This window comes from Aythya ferina (assembly GCF_964211825.1).
Source record: "Aythya ferina genome assembly, chromosome: 3".
NCBI lineage: Eukaryota > Metazoa > Chordata > Aves > Anseriformes > Anatidae > Aythya > Aythya ferina.
Genome location: NC_140298.1, coordinates 22,389,684 through 22,412,740, shown reverse-complemented (window position 1 = coordinate 22,412,740; position 23,057 = coordinate 22,389,684). Strand labels below are relative to the sequence as shown.

Genomic DNA, 23,057 nt, shown 5'->3' with positions numbered 1-23,057 from the left:
AGGAAAGTTCTGTATAAGTGTTCCAGAAAAATCACAAAAAGAAAGGATGAGATGTGCCTTATGTACAGAGGGCAAGGCTCTGGTGTCCTTTCACCAGTGCAACTATAGGCAAAAACCTACAGAAAATTGCATATTTGTTTAATAGGCTGTTCTTCTGGTGGAAGCAATTCTGGCAGTGCAATAAATCTCCTGGCCAGTAGTGGACCACTGTTTTCTTGTCAATAATGTTAACTAACTTTCCATTTAGTTCTACAGTTGAAGCAGGATTGCTTCAGGTTTGAAGGCACTAGTGACCATTAATAAGGGACAAGTAAATAAATATGTGGAGGAAACAGTACTGAAAAAAAAGAAATGCTTTTCAAGATTGATTCAGTTATTGTGGTTTTATAGGATGAGTGACAAACTTGTTTGGATTCTTCCCAGAACAAATACACACACTGAAGTCCGCTGGAGAACAGAAAAAGCAGCAGCAGTAATACAGAAGCACCAGTTTAATCTCTAGCCCAACAGATAATTTTGTGGTAGTATGCAGTACACATGTTCACTCCTAAACCATTCTCATGCCTATAATTGCACATGTACATGTTTAACATTTTGAGTCCTTAAACATGTCTGTTAAGGAAGCGTATGCAGACCCAAGTTGTTTTGCTGGTGCATTAAGTTAAGAAAAAGGCAAAAGTTTGGGTTTGCTTGTGCCCTTTCCCTTACAGATGTCATTGGACTGAGAGCTCTCTGTAGGGAGACTTCTTGGTATATGTTCTGGGATGTCTGGAAAAAAGATAATAAATACATCATTTCATATGGAGGGTGGATAATTCAATGCCTAAGAATGTGAACTGGGGAATAAATCAATCCAAAGAGACATTCAGTTCTTTGGCGTTCATTTCTCCTTTTTCTTTCCCAGTAAATGTTCCTCAGCTATCCTAGCAAGGGGGTGTGTTTATAAATGCCTTGCTGAAAATCTCAGATCTTACTGGCTGTCCTCATGAGAATTCACAACTGCAGACTGAAGGTGGTTCATTGCAGCTTATGTTTAAAGCTGTAAGTAGCAAGTCAAGATAATTTCACAACTAAGTTGTTGTTTTAAACTGAACTGAATGTTGCTTGTTCTAAATAGCTCCTTCTTGCTTGGTGAGAAGGAATAGCACATTGGTGTCCCCTCTGAACTCCTGAATTTGCAGTAATAATTGTACCACATGAATCTGGGTTTAAGGTAATCTCCAGTTACCTCTTCCATTTCCATTTTAGTATTGCCTGCTCCCAGTCTGACTCCCTTCAGACTATTAGTTCAATAAATTGTTGCCATAGAGGGCCATCAGGTTTGAGGGGAAGCAAAAAAGATTGTGAACAAAAAGAAGCCTAATATCCTTTCTCCACTGGATGCTGTATCAGAGGTAGATGTGATTACTCCAGTCTGATTTAGACAGTTTACGCATTTAGCTGTGGAATCTGCACTGAATACAATCTATCCCTACAACAATAGGGGTTTGTTAATTAGCTTGTTTACAGAAGTACTTACAGAAACAATGTGGTTCAGCAAGAGCTGGTCAATCAAACCATAGCTGAAGAAACACCAGAGACCCTTTCCACCTGATCTGCTAGGAGACAGGTTAGAAAATGCCAATAACACCAGCTATTGGCTGCTGTAGTGTGCTTTTAGTGTCCTCTGTATGCATTTGAGCAGGGAGGGACTGTTTTTTTCCACTTCAGTTGAAACACTCCTCCTTTTACAAGTACAACTTTGCCAAGAGAAAAAAAAAAAAAGCAAAACTGAAAACTTGCCAGTCTAATAAACACGAAGATTATGTAGATGAAAATCCCAAAGCCCTTAGGCCCTGACCACAGTGTTGTTTAGATGAATTGGCAGAGTCTGAAAACCTTTATCTCATCTCTCTGACCTACGGTTATTCCCTTAAATGCCTTCTTCAGGATCATTTTCCCAGTTCCCATTTTAGTGTTTCTCCCTATTTCAAGCAATAAAAAGAAGCTCTCAGCTCATCATGTCCTCTTTAAGTATTACTTGTGAAAGGAGCATTGCTGAGACTGTTCTTTCTGTGGATCAGTGTGCTTGTGGCCCAGCTTGGGTTGAAGTATAGATGTTGTTTTGGGACATGATAGGCAACAGCCTCAGAGGCTGGAACAGTGTTCACGATAGTGTGCATCCATCTTCCCATCAGTTTTGGATGCTGCTGCCACCAGCTTTACTCATGCTGGTGAGCTCTGTCTGTTGCAAGGAGTCCCGCATTCGTGGTATCAGTCTTCTCCTGTGAAAGGCCACAAAGCTTTGCCCTTGAGGAATCTTCTTCCTTAAGTGCTCCTTATGCTTGGATGGAGCTGTCAGACTGTAGATGATTACCTTATCTGACAATGGCTGCTTTGCAGGTCCCTGTGGGTGTATCCTAGATTCTGGGGTCCAGTCAAGCAATCCTTCTTTGTTAGGCCCAGGTGAAGGCACTCTGTGCTCTTGGCAGCATGAATTATTCTCCCTTCTAAATGTGGAATATCCTACTCAGAATTAACATGACAGGTTGAGCTTCTCAAAGCTCTTTGGGCTGATCATGAGTTCAAGCTTGAAAGTAGTTCCTGCATTAGAGGCAGGGCTGTGGTACATCCAGCTGATGTATCTTGTAGAGGAGCAATTTACAGAAGTTGGGTAACAGGTCAAAGATAGAAGCAAAGGACACAGAGTTTCTTTTAGGAGAGAATCAGAGTCTGTTGTGTACTGTGTCCATGCTGTGAAGAACAAATGCTGCCTTATACTGTGCTGTTCTAATCTATGCTAGATGACAAGCCGAGTCAATGACAATCTAAGCCTGTTATTTTAAATGAGAAGTTTAGCTGTGTAATTCAGGATCTGGGCATTGTTTTCAGGTGCTTATGTTTCAAGCTACATTGCCTATGTTTAAGATCCTTCTGACTCTCATGATTGCTGTAGGATGGAGAAATCATTTGGCTTGTGGGATGCTATTTAATAAAAATAATTCTTCTTGTCTGAATTTATAAGCTGTGATCAGTACCAACAGAGAAAACTGTAGGTGATCCCATCAGCAAAGTCTCTATCGAGTGTTCCCCTCTGTTTTTCATTTTCACCTCAGACACAAGGGGAAGAAACTGGGACCTTTTCAGAGCTGTAATCTGCAATTGCCCTATGAAATTGAGATTTGAATTACATACTTTGCTGTGCAGGGAGGGCCATCATCTGAAACTGTCAGAGTTGGAATATATAAAACTGCACATATCATAATTTGTCCAAAGTTTCAATCAAAAAGAAAATAAGGGAGATGTCTGTCAGCCAAAATGTCACACCTTGCAGATTTAGAACAGGATGAAGTGATTTGCCAACCTCCATACTACTTGCAGGGGCCAAATAAGTCTTCTCCCTATATAATCCCACCTGTTCCTGACACCCCAGCTGCAGCTAGGCAGCTGATAATGCCCAGTGTCACTAATCCACTGGGTCACATACTGAATGGAGCTCAGCATATTGCAGCTTGCTGTCTGTCTTTGAAAGAAAGGCAGTGGCACAATGCATATAGAGTTTATTTGCCTTTTCCTATTTATCTTCATCATATCACTGATTTTCATCTGCAGTTCTGCTCAATAATGACAGTAATAAAATGTTAGGGAAAGGTACCTGGGGACTATATCCCAGAATCGCCAGTTATGCTATCTAATAGATATAGGCTGTTTATCAAAGCTACTGTAGGCAAGAATTTCTTTGAAGCAGCTGTCTGGGGAAGGTGTTTTTCATGAGCTTGGGGAAAGAGGGTGTATGTAAAGAAGGTTGAAAGTGGATCGGGAGCTGTGTGGTTTTATTTTTTATTTTTTTTTTTTCCAGAGATTATAGGTAGGGTGAGATCATGGGAGGTGAGAATGTGAAGCGCAGGTAGCTTGTGAGCAGCCTGTGAAACAGCTTGTGTGAGAAGATCCCAAATATATATTGGAGAAATTAGAGATTTTTTTCTCAAGCTCTGAACTTCATGCAACTGCCTATGTAACCCTAAAATAAGTTCTTGTGACTGTTGAACTCACTTGCAAGTAATCTGCATGAAAATTTTATAAACTTAATACTGTTGGACAGGTCAAAAGTACTGGGCTGTGTAAGGTTATATCAGGTCAGTTCTCACCCTTTTAAACCTGCCAGCCTCGTCCAACACTGATTCAAGAAGAAACACAAGAATGTTTGCTGGTGGGAATGGTGACACTTCTGTCAGTGTGGCTCCTGCAGTTCTTGCCTGTTGGTGCATCTCCCAGCTTGAACAAAACGTGGTGGTGAATTTGTAGGAACTGGAAGGGAGCTCACACAATACCCAGCCTTTGTGTGACACTACTTTTAAGTCATCTTGAGCTTGTGAGGTTTCCAACTAGTGACTGATTGAGGTGGGCTCATGTGCAATGTAATGCAAAGAGGCAAGCAGCCTCCCCGTAAGTGCTCCTGTTACATCCCTGTGCACTTTTCTTGAGTTCAGTGGCAAGTCTGAGAGAGATTTAAAACATGGTATTTACAGTAGTAATGCTTGTCATCCTTTTAGTTCTGATCTGCTACAAACCCATGGTTTTAAAGGCTGCAAGGTACCCTTGACTTGCATTTTCAAGCTTGGTGATGCTATTTTGTTAAAGGCATGCTTGCTGAACTTACAGTATAGTGTAGTGCCTAGCTATTTGACCAGTAAAACTTGTGTCAGGCATCTTGCACAATAAGAGGGGATATTCTGTGTATGAGTTATATCACAAAGGAAAACTTGAGGTGGAGAGATAAGGACAAACACCCAGCAGTTCGGTGGTGCAGGAACTGAAGCTAATGAATGAGATGGGCCCTGATTTGTCCATCTGAGCATATGCAACAAATACAGTTCTCAACTGTATGTGATTTTCCCTTGTTTGGCTATTGAGCAGTGTTAAGTATGATATTAGTGTTGCCATACAAAAAATAACTCCTTGAGTTGCAGGATCAAAAGGAAATGTGCTGGGAAGCTTGGCCCGGAAAGGAGGCTATGTGGGCACAAGGTCAGTGTGAGGGGTAGGAAGAAAAGTCACTTTTATCTTTTAAAGGCAGATGAGTTTAATTTGAGATGACAATGCCAGAATCAATTCCAGCCCTTCACTCCCACCTCTGCCTCTCCGATCATGCTACCAGTGCTGACACAAACATTCAAAAACCAATACAACTTGATGCAGCTCCCAGTTGCCAGTGGAAATGGGAAGGCATGTCAGGGGTGGGAAATGAGTCTGTCTTGGCTGCAGCTGGTTTCCTTGAAGTAGTCATGGAACCACAGCTGATGAATATGGTTACTCACAGGTTGCAGTTGTAGCCATGCCTTTTTTTTTTTTTTTTTTCCTCAGGTCTAACAGATTTCATTTAGTTAAATATCCTTGTCTTGGAGACACTTGCAGTATGCCTTATGTCCCAGTGTACCTCAAGTTATTGGTAAGCACTCTCAAACTCATGTTTTTCTATTTCGAGATCAAAGAGGAGGAATCCCTGGATTTGGCTCATCCAGGTATGGTGTTGTGCTCATTTCCATGCTGCCCTTTAACAGATAGCAAAAGCACATCAAGAAGCAGGAAATGTTGAACTCAGACATCGGTACTAGTTTTTAGCTTTGTGCTACAGCAGTTCAGTCTCTGTGTCAAGTCCGTCCAGTTCCTTTCCTCCTTCTGTCTCTTTGGGCATACATTTTAGGCAGTAATTCTCTCCTTTTACTCCAGAGTTAAAAAACAAATGTGGGAGGTGTGATGTGTGGGGCAGACAGTCCTCTTCTCAGTACCTGGACACTCCTGTTGGTGTGACAGCTGACTAAGGGTAGTTAGGACAATGTGTTGGTATGGTTTTGTACCCAGTTGATCTCCACGCAGCTCTATTGTTCTAGAGTGAGAAGCATTGAGCTTGTCCCCTCCAGTGGGAGCTATCTGTCCCTCCTGGTGTAAAAGGCAAGCTGTCTTCCTGAGCTTGGAAAATCATGAGGGGCTTGGGAGCCGCTCACTTAGGCAGTTGGTGGTGCAGATGGAAAGCAAACAAAGGCAGAAGAGGGTCAGTAATGAGGACAAGGAAGGCAGTTCCAGTACATGCTGTTCTTTTGCCAACTTCTGGATGGGGAAAAAGCTGTGTAGGAAAACTGAGGCACACTGCTGTCTGCATAGTGGGAATAATTACAAATATTTGAGGAGTGTAGAATTAATGTTTCCATTGCTTGGATGAAAAGCACTATGCACACCAAGTGTTTGCTGTTCTGAAACTGATCCTATTTCATGATGTTCATCAACAGCTGATCTTCTGTTCTATTACTATCTTGCCCATTAGAGGGGTGAGGAGGCATTAGAAAGGTGTTCAGTTTGCTTTCCTTACTGTCTGGTTCCCTTGCTGTTGGCTGTGAGATCATTAAGCTTATTCAAAAGGAGTCTGGGCAGATTTGTTTTTGAAAACTTCAGAGATTTGTGGACAAATTGACTAAGCCCAGGGCATTTCCAGAATGCATATCCTTAATTGTATGAAACACTTTGGAGCCATCTGATGGATTGTCTCACAGTTCAGCCATCTGGTCTGGAAATTTAGGCAAGATTTACTTTATGGAGAAACTCTGAGTCACTCACACTGGAGGTTCATTAGATGGCTCCTGGGCTGCTCTTTGATGGAGAAAGGCTAGTATAGTGTCACTGCTGATAGTATGCTGATTGAGAGAAACATAAGGTTTTAGGGGCTCATTAGTTTTGATTAATCAGGCTAAAACCACAGCTTTCTCGTCTTTGCTAAAAGACGAGTTGCTCACCCTAGTCCAAACCATTAAATATCAGTGTTATTTTACTTGTTTTGTTATTATAAATGTACAAAGTTCACTTTTAAAACAAATTAATGTTGTCTTTTAGGCAGTTAAGTGTTGTGGTAATCAAGTCTTACAAGCTTGCAACACCCATGTGAGGAAGGGCAGTATGTTTATATCATGGTAGCAATGGGGGGATGTATGGAAAAATGAAGTCACATAGGAGAAGACTACTTTCACTGAGGAGTGCACCATGCAGGCCTCTTCATGACTGCTGGTTCTTGTGTGCTTGCTCTCTTTCTTGGAGGTTGAAGAACTCTGTAAATAAAGCTCAAAAAGATTCCCGGGGGGGAGATCAGAGGCTGTGAGGCAACTCTTGTCCCCAGGCCAAGTGCACGTGGGCTCAAGCAAGTTGCTCTCTCAATGAGGAGATGGTTAATGCCTGCTCTTGATGTGGTCCGTCTGCCCTGTGTTGTCAGGCCCAAAGGCTATCAGGGTACTGGCTTTCCATGCAGTGAAGTTCAGTGCTAGGTTTTCATTTTCTTTTGCATTGATCTATATTCAGTGCTGGCAAGGGGAGTCAGGGTGACTGATAATGAAAGGCAAGACAAGCAGTTGGAGAAATGCTTTTAATTACATGCTGAAGCTATTGCTGATTCAGTTTTCAAGACTTTGGCCAATAAAACAAGTATTCCTATTTAAAATTGTTTTGAGATTAGGGATCTGTTTGTGTGCATGAATGTTGAGATATTTGGGCCTAAGAACATGCAATGTGTCCAGGAACACTGTGGGCCATGGGAGGTTCTACCAGCCTGACTCTCCAGAGAGTCACTTTTAAATTTACAAGAGAACCCTAACTTTGATTTGGTTTGAAATCAAATCCTGAACTCTCAATGTCCTCAAACCTGAATTGCATCTGATGACACATCTGGAGGCTATCTGATCCCTACCAAGTCTCAGATTTAAAGTAAATGAGTCAAAATGAAAAATGAAGTCAGCTGAGCTAGAACTTGTGCTCCACCATCAGATCACAGATGTTTGGTGGTCAGCTGTGCCAGAAGGGGATGCTTTCCTTCTCTCTAATTTGCCAAAGCATTTCACCTGCAGACCTGACCACCCAAGAGGCTGTTACAGATGTGTGTGTAATATGGGTGACTTTCTGGCTCCCTGCTTCAGGTTCTATGAGTTCAATGTGTCATGGAGCAAATGCTGAATTACCTTTTTCCCCCCTTTGCTCCCCTCTCATGTCCCTTTCTCAGCTCTTCCCATTGAGGACATATATCAAAGAGCAGTTTCATTTATGCTGCTGATCTAGTCTGTCACACAAGGGCAGCCCTGCTATGAACACACTATGCTTGAATAAGATTCATTAATTGTAAGACTTGGAGGAATTCTTTGCCTTTTACCTCCTTTTACCTCCTTAACCTTCCTCCTCTGGCTAGGAAATGTCGAGCAGTGATGGCTCTGACTGCCTGGTATGATGCCAAGATGAAAACTCAAGTTTTGATCATTTTTGTGTGCTAAGAGGGGCTAACTCCTGGTTTTCTGGGGGTAACTCTCAGATGCAATGCCATGGAAGTGAAATCGCATAATTCAGTACTTGAGGTGGGATAAACATGATCAAAAGCCGAGCCATTTCCTTCTTTCTAGTACTTATTTAGGTGATATAGCAAGCAATGATAGCTTGCAGCGGGGCTGCGGTTTTGGGGTCTTTTTGATGTCTGAGTAAAAAGACTGTTGGGTGAAGAGACTGTAAGAGAATCAGGAATAGAACTGGGCAGAACACAACCTGCTGTTATTTTCTGGTGTGGTTCAGAACTTGCAGTTTCAGGAAGAGAGTACAACAGTGGCTTGAGGCCATCTCTGCTTCTATTCCTCAGTTTCTCAGATGCTCAGGGGCCAGTTTAAATTAGAGCAGTCCCTGTGGGTGCTCTTGCAGCTGCTGTACCGAGCTGCTTCTGTTTCTGGAGTGCAGAATGCCTCAACCATGTCCCCCTCCCTGACATTGCCCCTGTGCCAAGGACAGAGATGGTAGTACCTTGCAAATGTGTGCATGCCCTGTGCTGCTCTGTAGCTGCTGCTGTGTTGGTGGAACAGTGTGTGAAGGCTGAAAAAATGCTGATATTATCCCAAACAACCCCCTCTCTGGTTACAAAGCAAACAAAAAAAAGGTATTTTTTTTTTTTTTCTGGAAGAACTTCCCATGAAGCATTCCATCCAGCTCTCACAGTTGCATCGCTATTTGGGCAAGCCATATACAACTCAGTTTTCCTTCACTGAAGCCTGTTCAATAGAATGAATTTTCCATTACGCAGGAATGTAACAGTGTTTGTGCTTGATGTTCATGCAGTGTGGTGTGGTCTCTGACTAAAACATCTTGTTTGAACATGAAGTATCAGTCCCTTTCAGCTGAAATGTGGAATTTCCTTCCAAAACTATCATGCAGGTCCTGCAGGACTCTGACCAGGTCTGTGCCCATTGTAGTGATGATGTGGGTTCTGGACCAGTTGCTGTGTTCTTTGCTGCTCTGTTCAGATCCTGCCAAGTGGAGGGGCAGATCCTTACGAAGACAAGTACTTAGGTCAGATAATGATTAGAGATGAGCCTGCCCAGTCTTTTCTATGCTGTCTGCAGATGCGTGTGTTCTGTGAACTCAGGGAAATATGGGGAAGGATATTCTAGTTTATGAAGTGTAACTGCCTGAGAATCCGTTGCATGTTTTAATTAGAGGAAGAATGAATGGCATCTTTTTCAAGATAATATATGCCATGGGCTTTAAGAATCCCATGTGTATTTTGTGGTGCCAGGATTTGGCCTGGCTTGTCTCTCTCTGCCTTTTACTCCCCTCCCATATGATGCAGGAGTTGAAGAATGTGCTGTGCACCTGGCTGAGTTTTACTGATGTTGTGTGCACAGAATCAATTCCTGTATTGCTCCATGTTAGAGAAGGGAGAAAGAAGAGGCACACAAATCTTATACTCCTGAAAACCTTTTCTGTTTGGTAGACATCCCTGAGAGCTGTACTTGGCCAGTGTGCTGAAAAGGAGTAGTATTGGTACCAAGAGCTGTAAGTACAGCTGGTTCAGGGAAACCAGTTCCCTCTTTGCCCAGCAGAACCAACAGACTGAAACCCTTAGCCCAGGGGCAACCCTGGATTTCACCGTGCTGTTGGACATTCCAGAGTGCTAGAGCCATGACTCTAGATGTTCAGGTGGCAAGCCGGGCTTAAGCAGGCATCATGTCAGCTATCCCTGTCTGAAAAATTAGTGAGAAGTCTGGTATGGATGGGTGCTGATATTATGGGGTTGTTTGTGCCTGCATAGAGCACCCCATGTCTTGCTTTGATTAACAAGCCTGGAAATTTTATCAGAAAAGAAGTGAGGGTTAAGGTGTACACAGTTGATTTTGGAGGGGACCAAAAAATTTATAAAGCAAAAATTGAAGATGTTGATCAAAAACAGACCTTGAAAACAGCTTGGTCTTGCCAATTCCTATGGTACAAGATGTTTCAGCTTCTTTCCAATACTCCAGGTTTACAAATTCTTTGGGGCCAATTTTCAGCCCATATGAATCAGCAAAGCTATTTTATGCTGACTTGTGTCAGTTTATTTATGTTTTCCTACAGCTTGTGCAGCACCAGTGCCAGGTCCTTACAAATAAGCTGTATTTCACCATGCCAGCAGATATTTCAAGAGGCAGTTCCTAGATATAAAATCTTGTGTACTGTGCCAATCCTAGTTGTCAAATTGTACCTACCTCTTACCACTCCTCATTGTCTTGATAGCGTTCTGGTGGATGTCATGACATGTGTGGTTGCTTTGGCATTGTGACTCCTTGTTCACACCACCTTGAGCCTAGTCCAGAGCAGATATGAACCTGGTGAGAGACATATTTGTGAAAGGGAGGGGTTTTCCTCTTCTGTATTGTTTTAGAATGTGCTCTCCACTGCAGTGTCCTAAAATGGATGGTAATGGGCCACTGGTTTGGTTTTGGTTGAAAATTGTTCATCTGATATCCATATGAGATTGCTCTGTGCTTTAAGGATTTAAATAAATGATCATACAGTCATTTTAGTGCCAACAGGGAGAGGAAAATGGTATAAGATATTCTTACTGAATGTGTTTTTATCATCTGTTCTTACAGTTTGCTCTCTGAGGTACTTGGTCATTTTTAAGCAATAGCCGAAGAAAAGAGATGTTAAGATGCAGTATTCCAGAAAGCAGAAGAGATTATCATCTCTAGATCTCAGTGTACTGGTAGCTTCAGTGAATATAAAACTTGACAGACTTTTTTTTTCAACAGCTGCATTCCTTCTCCTTTCTCATTATATGGAGAGAAAGCAAATCCCTGGGTACTTAGTCATGGATGAAAGGAAACCTCCTGAGCCAGGTGGCTGCAATGCTGAGATCCTTCTATATCTCAGCACATTGTATGGGATTAGCTGGGGTCAAAGGTTGGTGGAAAGCTGTGGGGCTGCTGTTCAAATCCGTGAGCAGTGTCAGGGAGCTGCAGGGGCAGGCTGTTCCTCAGCACATAGGGGCTGGGAGATGCAGGGTCCTTACCAGCAAGAGTGCAGTGTCATAACACCAGAGTGGTGCTGCCGAGAGGCAGCCAAGTTTAGTCAAGAGTCCAGAATGTTGGACAGAGGAGGGAAATGGACCTTCATGGAAATATTTAGGTTCCAGGATTTTCTTCTAATTTAATAGTTTCCTCACCCTCTCACCTGTTATCACCATTTTGCAATGCATGGAGGACTCCCCTGGTCAGACATCTCTTGCTGTACCACAAAACAAATGTGGTCAGGTAGTAACAAGGCTACAGGAAGGCTTTTATGTCCTTACACAACTCCTGAAAATAGAGTTGTATTTGACTACTGAAGTCAAATTATTGCTTATATTAGAAATGCAAAATCTCATGCCAACTCAGTGTTACGGCTACGTGTTTAAAATAGCTAAAGGGCCAGAAGTACAAAACTCAGGTTCCAGTTGCAACTCTGACTCAGTCCTGTTGCATGTTCCAGGGTTTAGTATTTTCCCTTCCTGTTTAAGTGTACAAATGGTTGGTAGAACATATGCCTATTTCAAGACTTCTCCCAGTTCCCAGCAGAAACCAGAAGTGAAATAGAAGTTAGAAATAATTTTATTAATATTAGAATGAATAGAGGAAAAACACTGGCTATATCTAAACTTTGGTATTTTTGGAGTTCGGATGTGGAGCTGAATTTGGCTGTGACCCAACATGAATGAATATGAACATCCTTTGTATTGCATTGTTTTATCAGTTGCTCATTATCACACAAAAAAAGCATTCAAATAAAACCAGCGTTTGAGTTACTATTAGGACCCATTTCTGGTAAGCCATCAACAACAGAGCAAGTGATGGCAGTGCTCCAGTGAAAACATTTGGTTTAGTTTGTTCTGATTTTTTTACATGACCTTTTCATCACCATCGTCAGTGTTTTCAGAGGGGCTTCAACCTATATTCCTCTTTTTCTCCTAGAAAGTAAGTAGCTTGTTTGAAAATAAAATACAACAGGCTTTGCTCTACATTCATTCTGCAACTGCATGTTTTTGATGTCTTTTTTTGGTTTGAGTTTAAAAGCAGCCTTGTCACTTTGCAACCTCTCAGTCAGAATTCCACTTAAGGGCAGTTTGCTTTGTGCTGGTGAAAATCCACTGTAGACACATGTGGGTGCCAGCTCTTACTCCCAATGGAAGAAGTGATTTTTTTTGAAATATGTATTTGTTTTTCCTCAAGAACTGATTTTGTCACACACTGATGAAAGCAAAGGCAAGATACTGGAATATCAGGGCAGGTGACCAACAGGAAAACCAGGGAGGGCATTATCAGACGCTTTAATGCAGGAAAAAAATTCTCTGTCCTAGAAGATATTCAACATGTTGAACAGCATGAATTTTTAAAACTGCTTACCTGACAAGGGGATTACCTTGTGAAATGTCACATTTACTCCTACTGTTTCATATTTCATAGTACTTTTCACTATGTGCATTTAGAAAAATGACATTTCTGGTCAGAGGGATGGTCTCTCTGAGTTTTTAGTTGTTTCAGACAGTTTGAACTCTGCTCCCATTTACAGTGAGGTGTCAATGGAAATCTTGCAAATTTACAGCAGAAGCTGATTCTGGCCACTTCTCCTGTAACCTGAACTGTATAAAGAGGAGATGTTTGATAGCCTGAGTGAAAAGATAAACTCCTCTGTCATTTTTTAGGGTGGTTTGCAGTTAGAAGTCTAAATCTCAGAACTTTTATCAACTTTTAATGCTCAAGTCCTTCTTTGTACACTTCTAGAATAGCCTTCCATAAAATTGGACTACTCTATCTTAAAAAACAAAGAAACAAACGAAAAAAAAAACCCTCAATAGTTGTTTTCAGATTTAAATCATTCCTCACAGAAAATAAGACAAAGCAGAAGGAACAAATTATTGACAAAGATTAGCCTATGACAATTAGGTTAAAGAAGGTATAAATACCTACCTATATAAAATGAATAAAAATGTTCTTACTCTTTGCAATGCAGTAGTAAATAAAAGCTCATAATTTTCACAATTAACAAGCCATAATGATGTAATATTTGATTGTACGTATTTGTGTTATCCCCTCAAGCAAAGAAGAGTCTCTGTGTTGCAGAGGCTTTAGCTAGTATGGACAACCATTTATATGTGCTGCAGAATGAAAGTGTTTCCATTCCCCCAGGATCCCTTTTCAGCAGCAGTTAAGGCAATGTGCCACGCAGGAATAGAGAGGAGAATGTACATTGTAATTTAGCAAGCCAACAAGGCAAGATGCAGCTGTTGGAGGAAGTGTAGCATAGGGCAAATAGTTAGCAGCAGCTTCACAGCCAATTTTGATAGTATTTATATATTGTAGAAGTACATGCTCTTACCACCAGCACTAGGACTCTTCTGAAAGACACTGTGAGGAAGGAAATCTTTGATTTCAAAGAGCAGCAAGAACTTTTTTTGTTTGTTTCAACTCATGTTTTTTTTTTTTTCTCCCTCCCACAGGAAAAAAAAAAAAGCTTTACAGTGTTGGAACAATGTTTGTTGTATTCAGTTATCTGGGGTAATTTGTCTTACATAATAAAGCTCGCTGTCAGCAGCAGTTAGCTTGCATGATATGCATTGTGTTGTTGCCATGTTGAGTAAAGTGCCAGGTATCCTAAGGTGAGTGTCTGCTTGGTGTGGCTGGGATACAGGCTCCAAGTTGAAAAATAGGGGAAATCCAAAAGATTGCTCTAGGATTTTCCCCCAGTGGAAAGGAGCCGATATTGAATGGTGGGACGTAGGGTCTGCCTCTCTGCCTTGGGACCCATCACAGCCAAGGAATAAGGCATGCAGTGGATCAGAGGAGAGCATGACCTTGCCCTTTCAAACCCTTGTGCCTCCCCTTCACATTTGCCTTCCTGAGAGCTGCCTGTTGTGTAGCAATGCTGACTGGGTGCACAAGCCCGCTGGCTCCTCTGACTCCTGCCTGCCCTTGCCTGACTGCAGTCCTTTCTCTAGAGTGGTTCTGTCACTGATGGTGTTCACCGGCATCAAGCCATGAAACACGCCTGTCCCCAGCCAACTTCAATTTCCACCACCATGGGATTTTTCAAGAGGGTGAACATGACCTTCAGACTGAGTTTGAAGAGACTTACAAGTACTAACCCTGTTAAGTGCGAGGTGGCCTTGTGTAGTGTTGGGATGTGCTCCTGACAAGTGCTGTTTCCTGTGCTTTTTCAGCTTAGCACTATATCAGAGTGTTGGGTTTTTGCTGCAATTATTGACCCAATTTATTAAAATCTTAGTAAGAGCTGCCTATGCTGCAAAGGAGTCAGGAAGTATCTGGAAAATGTCTCGTGAAGAGCCATTACAGTTCCCAGTGCATGCATATGGTACTAAAAAGCACTTAACTGCACTCAGGCAAACACATGGCTGTGCTGTTGGAGCTGTCCTGTGCTCAGTGGAGTAGGTGGATGTATCTGCACTAGCATGTGGGCTTTCATATATCAGCAAGAGTTGTCACAGTTCTCCACAGGAGAGAGTGCTCAGATGAGAGTGAGCCAACGCAGTTAGCTTGTGAGTGTAGAGGAGCGCATGTTTTATAACCCACTCACTGCATCTGGCCTTGCCCTAGATTTCACAGGTCTACCTTAATTGTTAATCGTCCTTCTGGTGATGGCTTTGATCTTCCACATAACAGCTACAAGCCAGAGTGCTCCCTCTTCCAACACATTTCTCTGGCTGATCCAAACACATGACAAGGAGCACATTAAAATGAATGAGCTCTGCCAAAACAGAACTTTCTCCTGCACTGTGGTTTGTTCTGGGACAGGACGGAGGGACAGACCACGGGGGAGAAATTGCTCACTAGTGTACAGCGAGAAGGGGCTCAGATGCCACAGTGACGGCAGTAGCATCATAGTTCTGTGCCCTTGTGTTCTTCTGTACTCAAACTCTGCTGCAGGCTGTGCTGGTGCTGTTAAGCTAACGTGAAGGCTCTGGTGATGTCTTAATAGCTTACCAACCTGGTAGGATTGTCATAGGCCAAATGTGCCAGTGAATGTCTGGAAAAATATCTTCAGTTGTCCTGGTACAGTCTACTTGGGAACTGTTAGGGCAGTCTGATGGTTGGGGAAGGAATCAAGAGTTTGTCAGAAAGCTGGTGCTGAGAGCAGCTTTTTTTTTTTTTTTTTTATCTGGAGAGGGTGAGTATGGAGCAGGCAGGAGGGGGACCATTAATGAGGTGGTTGCTGGTTTTGTCCCTCAGTGTCTGGTACCTAGGGCTTTTTTGTGGGTCAGAAGACTGTATTCTGCTTACATTGCAAGATTCTCAGAAGGCAAAATGATTCACACTGTCTGGGGATCGGTGTGGAGAACAGACTTTTAGCGTCACTGATAAGCAGCAACCTTGGGCAAAGGGGAGTTGAGCGGCTTGCTCTTGTTGATCTTGTATATAAACTTGGTGGATGGAGGTGTGCAGGCGTGCTGTGAGAGGCTGCTGAATGTGTTGGGGGGATGACCCTGTTTTGGTGGCAGAACAGAATCTTGAAGGCCACAGTACCCAAAGTGAAACCTCTTGCTTCATTATGTGTAAAATGAATATTACAGGTAACACCCCTGAATACGATAATGAGCTTAATGAAGTACATGCTAAACATATATGACATATAGTACTCAACTCTCCATCCAAATCATGCTAAATGTCCACCCCCAAGGAGGGAAAGGTAAGATTGAGATATAGAAGAGTATTAGGATATAAGAGTAATAAAAAAAAAAGTTAGTGCTACTTAAAGAGTTGGTGTTAGAAAAAAGTTAGTTAGAAAAAAAAGAAGAGCTGGGAGGAGAAAGAAGAAATAGGAAACCTAGAAGAGGCAGTTGACGGGCTGTGCTCCTTCTCCTCCACCAAGACAGTAAGTAGAACATTAACAATAGAAAAGAGCCATGTGCTCATAAGAAAGTCAAATGTGATTTTTAGAAGGCATAGAAAGGGAGTCAACAGCCCCAAGAAGAAGACATTTTCAGAGCGGTGTTTAGAGTGATGGAATGAGACAAAAGAACTTAGGCTGAGTACATAGGAAATTTGTGTAGCTGTGAGATTCATTACACCAACAGACGTTTTCCCAGGACACAAGGTAGAAGAATCCCTTGCTTGAGTAATTAAAAACTAGTGGGTGGATAAGCCCTGGGAAATAAGTGATTCTTCTTGTTAGACTGGGAGATGGACTTGAACTTTCCAGTCTCTGAGTTCAAGAATTGTGCGTTTGAGGGAACAGAGTAATAGAGCTCCCTTTCTCTGTGCCAAAAGGTCTTGTCTGTCTTCTGTGATTTTCATACCCACAGCATGCCAGGCTCTTGCACATGAAGGTGCCATGGTGGCTGGTCTTAATTATTTTTCTAAGTATTAACAAAAAATAAATGCTTAGGACAGTTATAAGTCATCTTCACAGGGGTGACTACATGGAGTATTCAAATGGGGTATTCAAAAAGACCGATGGGCTGAGGTCAACTGCATGAAGTTCAACAAGGCCAAGTGCCGGGTCCTGCACCTGGGGCGCAACAACCCCAAGCAGAGCTACAGGCTGGGAGAGGAATGGTTGGAAAGCTGCCAGGCAGAGAAGGACCTGGGAGTGATGGTGGATAGTCGGCCGAATATGAGCCAGCAGTGTGCTCAGGTGGCCAAGAAGGCCAACGGCATCCTGGCTTGTATCAGGAACAGTGTGACCAGCAGGGCTGGGGAGGTGATCGTCCCCCTGTACTCAGCTCTGGTGAGGCCGCACCTCGAGTACTGTGTTCAGTTTTGGGCCCCTCGCTACAAGAAGGACATGGAGGTGCTTGAGCGGGTGTAGAGAAGGGCGACGAAGCTGGTGAGGGGCCTGGAGAACAAGTCCTACGAGGAGCGGCTGAGGGAGCTGGGCTTGTTCAACCTGGAGAAGAGGAGGCTCAGGGGTGACCTTATCGCTCTTTTTAGGTACCTCAAGGGAGGCTGTAGCGAGGTGGGGGTTGGCCTGTTCTCCCACGTGCCTGGTGACAGGATGAGGGGGAATGGGCTTTTAAGTTGAGCCAGGGGAGTTTTAGGTTAGATGTTAGGAAGAACTTCTTCACTGAAAGGGTTGTGAGGCACTGGAACAGGCTGCCCAGGGAAGTGGTGGAGTCACCATCCCTGGAAGTCTTCAAAAGATGTTTAGATGTAGAGCTTAGGGATATGGTTTAGTGGAGGGCTGTTAGCGTTAGGTCAGAGGTTGGACTCGATGACCTTGAGGTCTCTTCCAACCTAGAAAATTCTGTGATTCTGTGAAAGTAAATTGAGTAGTTGTTCTGAGTACCTGAGATATTAAACATGGTAAGAGTTTTTCATGCATAATGAGAAGTCCTACCTCACCTGACTGGGGGGGGGATGGTTTTGCATTTTGAGCAGCTTCCCTTGAAGTGGAGTCATGTAATGTGTTTTACAGGGGAGAAAGGTGGAACTTCATTATATTTACAAATTTGTTGAATCTGGAATGAGTAACAACAGTCTGGTTGCAGTTAAAGCCTCAGATGGTGCCGTATGGTTGTAATCAGGCAGAACACAGTGGCTTCTGATGATCTTGGAGAGGGGAACAGAGGGAGGGGGTTTCATCAATCAGCCTGTGAGTGATGATTTCAGATCAAGATAAATCTGATGAGATAACATAAGCAGCAAGTAGTGTGGAAATAACATTCAATGTAGATATTCAGGAAACATCAAGACAAAACCAAACCTAACAACCTTCAGAAGACAAATAAAAATAAGTTAGGGAAGATGGCAAGAAGACCAGAATATCTCTTGATGTGTTCTTTCCAGTGCGAAAATTCCCTTATATGTACATTATTTCTGACTTCCTTTTGGTCCTGAATGCTAGAATCACAAACTTGGCTTGTAGAGTGAATCCTGGTTTTCATCAGATTTCTTACCCAGGATCGTGGTTCAGACAACTTGTGAGGCAAGAAAGAACAGCAGTATTGCCAGCAAGCTAGACTTCTAACATTTAACACCCAAACAGAAAATCTGTAGTCCCTTTGCAAGTGACACTCCTATGCTTTGCTCTTTCCAAGACAGCATGAGGAGTGCAGGGGATGTGCCCTGGACTGTAGGAGTGATGCTCCAGTCTGTCAGTGCTGGTTGCCATTCCCATGTCATTGGCATGAAGGACTCTGAAAAAGCCTGTTGAAAATACAGAAATCTGACAAGTTTTTTTTTTTTGAAACAAGGTATTGATGTACACACTTCGTCTGCATTTTTTTTCTGCAGCGTTAACCTACCTAGAACTGTCATGTGCGACTGTAGCTTTTCCTGTCAAGAGGCAGTGTATCAAAGAGGCAGTGTATCATGCTTGTGTTTAGGTGCCATTAGCTTGAGCTGTCCACATCTGGGCAGCGGAGTGCAAGTGGAGTCATTTTAGCAGTGTGGCTGCAGAATATGGAGAGCTGCTCCAAACTTGAGCTGTCTGGCTTTTGCTGCAGAGCAAGCCTGGAGCCGGAACTGCTCAGACATGGTAGTTATATTTCAGTGGAGATGGATTATTTATGAATTCCCAGTTGTCACCGTATTTAAAAACATGTGAAATCTGTTGGTGTGCAGAAAATAGGTCTGGGAGAGGTCAGCCAAGATAGCAAAGTGTGTGAAAATCATGGCAGGCATCCACTTAGTGCTGTAAATCAAATGCTTTCCCTGGTTTTCAGGCAGATACTTGGTTCTGCTGGATTTGTCATATGATGACCTCTTAATCAGATAGGAATTCAAGGCCATCCTATTTAGCTCATTCTTATCAGAACCACATGTGCTGTTTTATTATTACTTATTATTATTATTAGGGGAAACAAATACTTCTTAGCAAATCGCTGAGGCAACATGGATTGTTCTGTGTAGTGTGGAGGGATCTGGGATCCTTGTAAATGAGCAGAGGTTAAGAGTTCACTCCATTGAACAAACAGGCAAATTTGTCCAGAGCTATTAAATTGAGATCACAGTTTATTACATTGCTTTATGTAATAAACCCATCATGCAGTGAACTTTTCTCTATGTGGTCATGTACTCACTGGAGGGTAACAATCATTCGGCCAAATTTCATTTCAGATAAAAACAGCCCTGGAGTTCAGAGGTGCTCAGATGAAGGGGGTTGATTTGGCTCATCACGCTAGCAGAGAAACAGTTGTATAGCTGTCTGTAGCCTTGGTGCAGGAATCTGGCTCCCAGCTAAATGTAATATTTTGCATGTGCTTATTTTTAACACACTCTGAGGGGCTCTGATGCAACTTTGAAAGTATTTCAGTAAATATTAGTTTTTAATATGGAACATCTGCATGCAAGCATTACAAGGAATGTGACAAGCGTTATCTAGCCTGCTTCTCTATCACCCCATATTAAAATGTTGTCCAAACTGAACCTTATGGTTCTACTTCAGTCTGTGTATGTACCACAGAAAAAGGAAAAAAAAAAAATCTGGACTCATTGTGTCTGATTTTAGGCAGTAAACAGACATAAGGGTTTCATGAGCTCTTTAATCAGGGAAGAAGCCAGCAGAGCTACTGGAAGAAACAGCCCAAACTCTGGCTGGCCATTCACTCCTGTACAGCTCCCTTCCTTCTGGTGCTGCAAGGGTTTGTGTGGCTGTGTGAAGAATGGCCTTGTTTTAACCCAGTTCTCCCATCAGTTTCCCACATGGAGGCACAACCTCTTCTGTCAGCATGACAGAAGGGGCAGCACTGGAGTGGGAATGGGGCTACCCTGCATGGAGCTGTAAATATTGCCAGCCTAAAGAGCTGGAGTCAGGTACTCGAGGAGAGAAAATTTCTCTTGAGCTTTCTCTGTAGTCAACACGAAAATATTTTGGGTGGCTGAATTCTCCTCTGGAAGGTGCCTCTTTCTCATGGCTGTTATTTTCCATGTTATTTTTTAGTTAGTATTGTTTCTGAGAAGTTGACAAACCAGCAAGTACCTTATGAAGTACTACTGAAGCTGAATCCTGTTTCACATCTGACAGCCAATATGTTTAAGACAAATATCCTTAAAACCAGCACCTTTCAACAGTAGTGAACTTCATTGCAAATTAAATCCAAACATAAACCAAACTTAAACCATTAATACATTTAGTAAGAATATTATCCTCCAAAAAGTGTTAGCAGCCTGAACTAAAACTGCCAAGAAATGTAGAACAGTTGTACATCTCAGTGTGAAAGATGTATATTAACACATCAGGCATTTATTAATGCTTCTTTATGTTACATTAAGTTTCGTGAGACAGAATTGATTAATAAACTGTCACATTAATGTTTCCACTTGGCCTATTGCTGGTAACACCTCCTGTCAACAGCAGTGTTAACATTATAATGACATTGAACAGGTAGGCAAAAATACTGTGTGTGAGTTAGACTTTTTATAACCTGTTGCTTATGTAGGAAGGACTGGAGGTAAGAGTGTTTTACCAAGGCATAACTTGTAAACCTTTCTCTCTCTCTAACCCCAGTAATGTAAAATTAAAGGTCTTAAAAGGATGGAATTTTGAAGATCCAAAGGGAAAATTTATATCAGCACAACAGATGGTAGGAATAATGCCTACAACAAATTGTCTTAGATGAAGACTACTTTGAAGTGAAGAAATAAATAAAAGGAACTGGAAGTTTTGATGTGTGATAAGCAGTATGGCTTACGGGCGTATCAAGAGACTTCTTGGGAGAACCGTGTGTGCATTGGAATGCTGGCATAAAACAGAACATCACTTGCTCAGAGAAGTGATGTGAAAAAAGAGGAAGGTTTTTCCCTTTGAATCAACAATGCTTTGACATCCAAAAGGTAGAAGGAGTTATACTTAGGGGTATGGAAAAAGGGGAAGAACATGAACAACTTTGTGAAGATAGATTATTAATGAACAATTAAGAGAGTCTTTTGGAGCACAGGGTATTGTAATAAGGGAATTTGAAGGAATCTGAGCTATCCAGGAATCTGTTGAGAAATGGATGAAAGAAGAGTATGATCCATCCATGTAAAGATAAAATGATGACACCCTTAAAGTTACATGGCCCATCTGACATGGAGGAAAAATGAAGAGTCATGACATTTACTGAAGGAAAGTGTTGATGCACAGATATGGAGAGCTTCAATGCTCTCAGGTTGCTTTTATGGGATGTATCTTGAAATTATGGCCTTACAATTAAGAAAGTAAAAAGCTCACTTCCCTTGCTGGATAAGATCAGAAGATAAAGGCAGATGTGTAGAAAACCTATTATTCACTGCTTGGATTTTGAGTAGGGTCAGCTGAGAGAACTGAGTAACACTGTCTGCTAGAACTTTGAGAGCTGTCAATGTGGCCATTTAGTATAAATTTATTTTCACATGCAGTTCACCTGGCTATGTAGTTTTTATTTCCTCAGTATGGTTACACAAGCAGTTCTTTTCTGCTGAGCACAAGGTTACTTCTGGTACATTTTATGATCTGAAATCTCTATGTTGAAAAAAGATCTTAAATATTTATTCTTCAAAATGGCTGGGAGTATCCTGTGAGTACTTGCTGATTCAGAGTTCCATACTTAAAATCTTTGAATTCAGAAATGCTGAGTAAGAAACCAAGTTAGTAATTAATCCTTATGGAATATGCAAAAATTGTTTTTTAAAAAAAGTTTAATTAAACTGGATTATTAAAATATTATGAGTATATGTGGCTGAGGGCTGTATCTGTGAGAAAGGTTACAGCTATCACTGACTCCAGTGGAAGCTGGGGAATTGTACAGCATTGGAGGAACAGCTTCCGAAGTTAGTTGGTGTTGCAATGTGTTGAGAAGGGGTGTGACAAAACCTCTTAGTTGATTCCAGCTGCTGATTAGCATATGACCTTTTGGATAACTGCAAATGCTGCTCTTTCTCCCAACTGTCTTTTATTATTATTTTTTAACTCTCAGTTCCCTTAAGAATATTTTTGTAGGTGTGCATTTAGGTGTGTCACAAGCAGATGGTTCCCTTTAAAATTTCATTGTTTTAAAACAGGAGGAGTGGGGAAAAAGCTCATAAATCTAACAAGAAAGCAATTTATGGCTATATCCATTATGGGGAATAACCTGCTACAGTGAAATAGCACACCCAGTAATCAATGAGTCGTATGTGCTGATAGAAACCATTTTTAAAACAGAGAAGAAATAGAACGGTCCACGTAAAAAAAAAAAAGAACAACACAGAGACCAACCCATAACCCCCCACAATAACATCTACATCAGTTATAGGTGCAATTCAAACTTCATTTTTCCTTTTTTTTTTTTTTTTTTTAAAATTCATTTCATTTAGTGCTTTTCACTTTCTCTATTGATATGCTTATGTGTGGGCTTCAGTGCCATTGGGCTTTGGAAGTGTTTAGAGCAAGACTGCAGTGTAAAGGTTACCCTAGCATCCTTCTTCTGAGGAGATTTCCTTCTGCAGGGAGTGGCCCACAGCTTTGAGGTTGTGTCTCTGCGACCATCTTCTCTCTGCTGCTGGCTGGGGTCATTGCTGGGGAAAAGGTGGCTGGGTTCAGATTCTTAATCTACTGCTCTTTACTGTGTGGTCAGTGTTGGTGAGTTTTCAGAGTGATCTCCAGACTGTTACGCATAATGTCTTGTACCAGTACGTGGTCTGGAATGGCCTGGTGAGTCATAGAGGAAACAAAAACATTTTAAACCCTGTTTGCTTCTGGGTTGGTGCTCTTTGGTCTGTAGAGCTGCTGTTTCTTTGACATACTTGTCTTCCCCCAAGATCTCGGTTCTTCAGTTACAGGACACTGTGAGGGAATTATTCCTTAGCTACCCTCTG

General features: G+C 42.0%; 1 long non-coding RNA gene across 3 annotated transcripts in view; it reads left to right on the top strand.

Moving 5' to 3' along the window:
• Positions 1–23,057, top strand: part of LOC311434028 — a 224,997-nt gene that overhangs the window by 2,035 nt on the left and 199,905 nt on the right. The window contains exon 1 of one of the 3 annotated variants that reach the window (XR_014691219.1): positions 5,406–5,428. The exons of the other annotated variants lie outside the window; for them this stretch is intronic. This is a non-coding gene — a long non-coding RNA (uncharacterized lncRNA). Of the gene's footprint in view, positions 1–5,405; positions 5,429–23,057 lie in introns of those variants that run through there. 3 annotated transcript variants of the gene reach the window in all.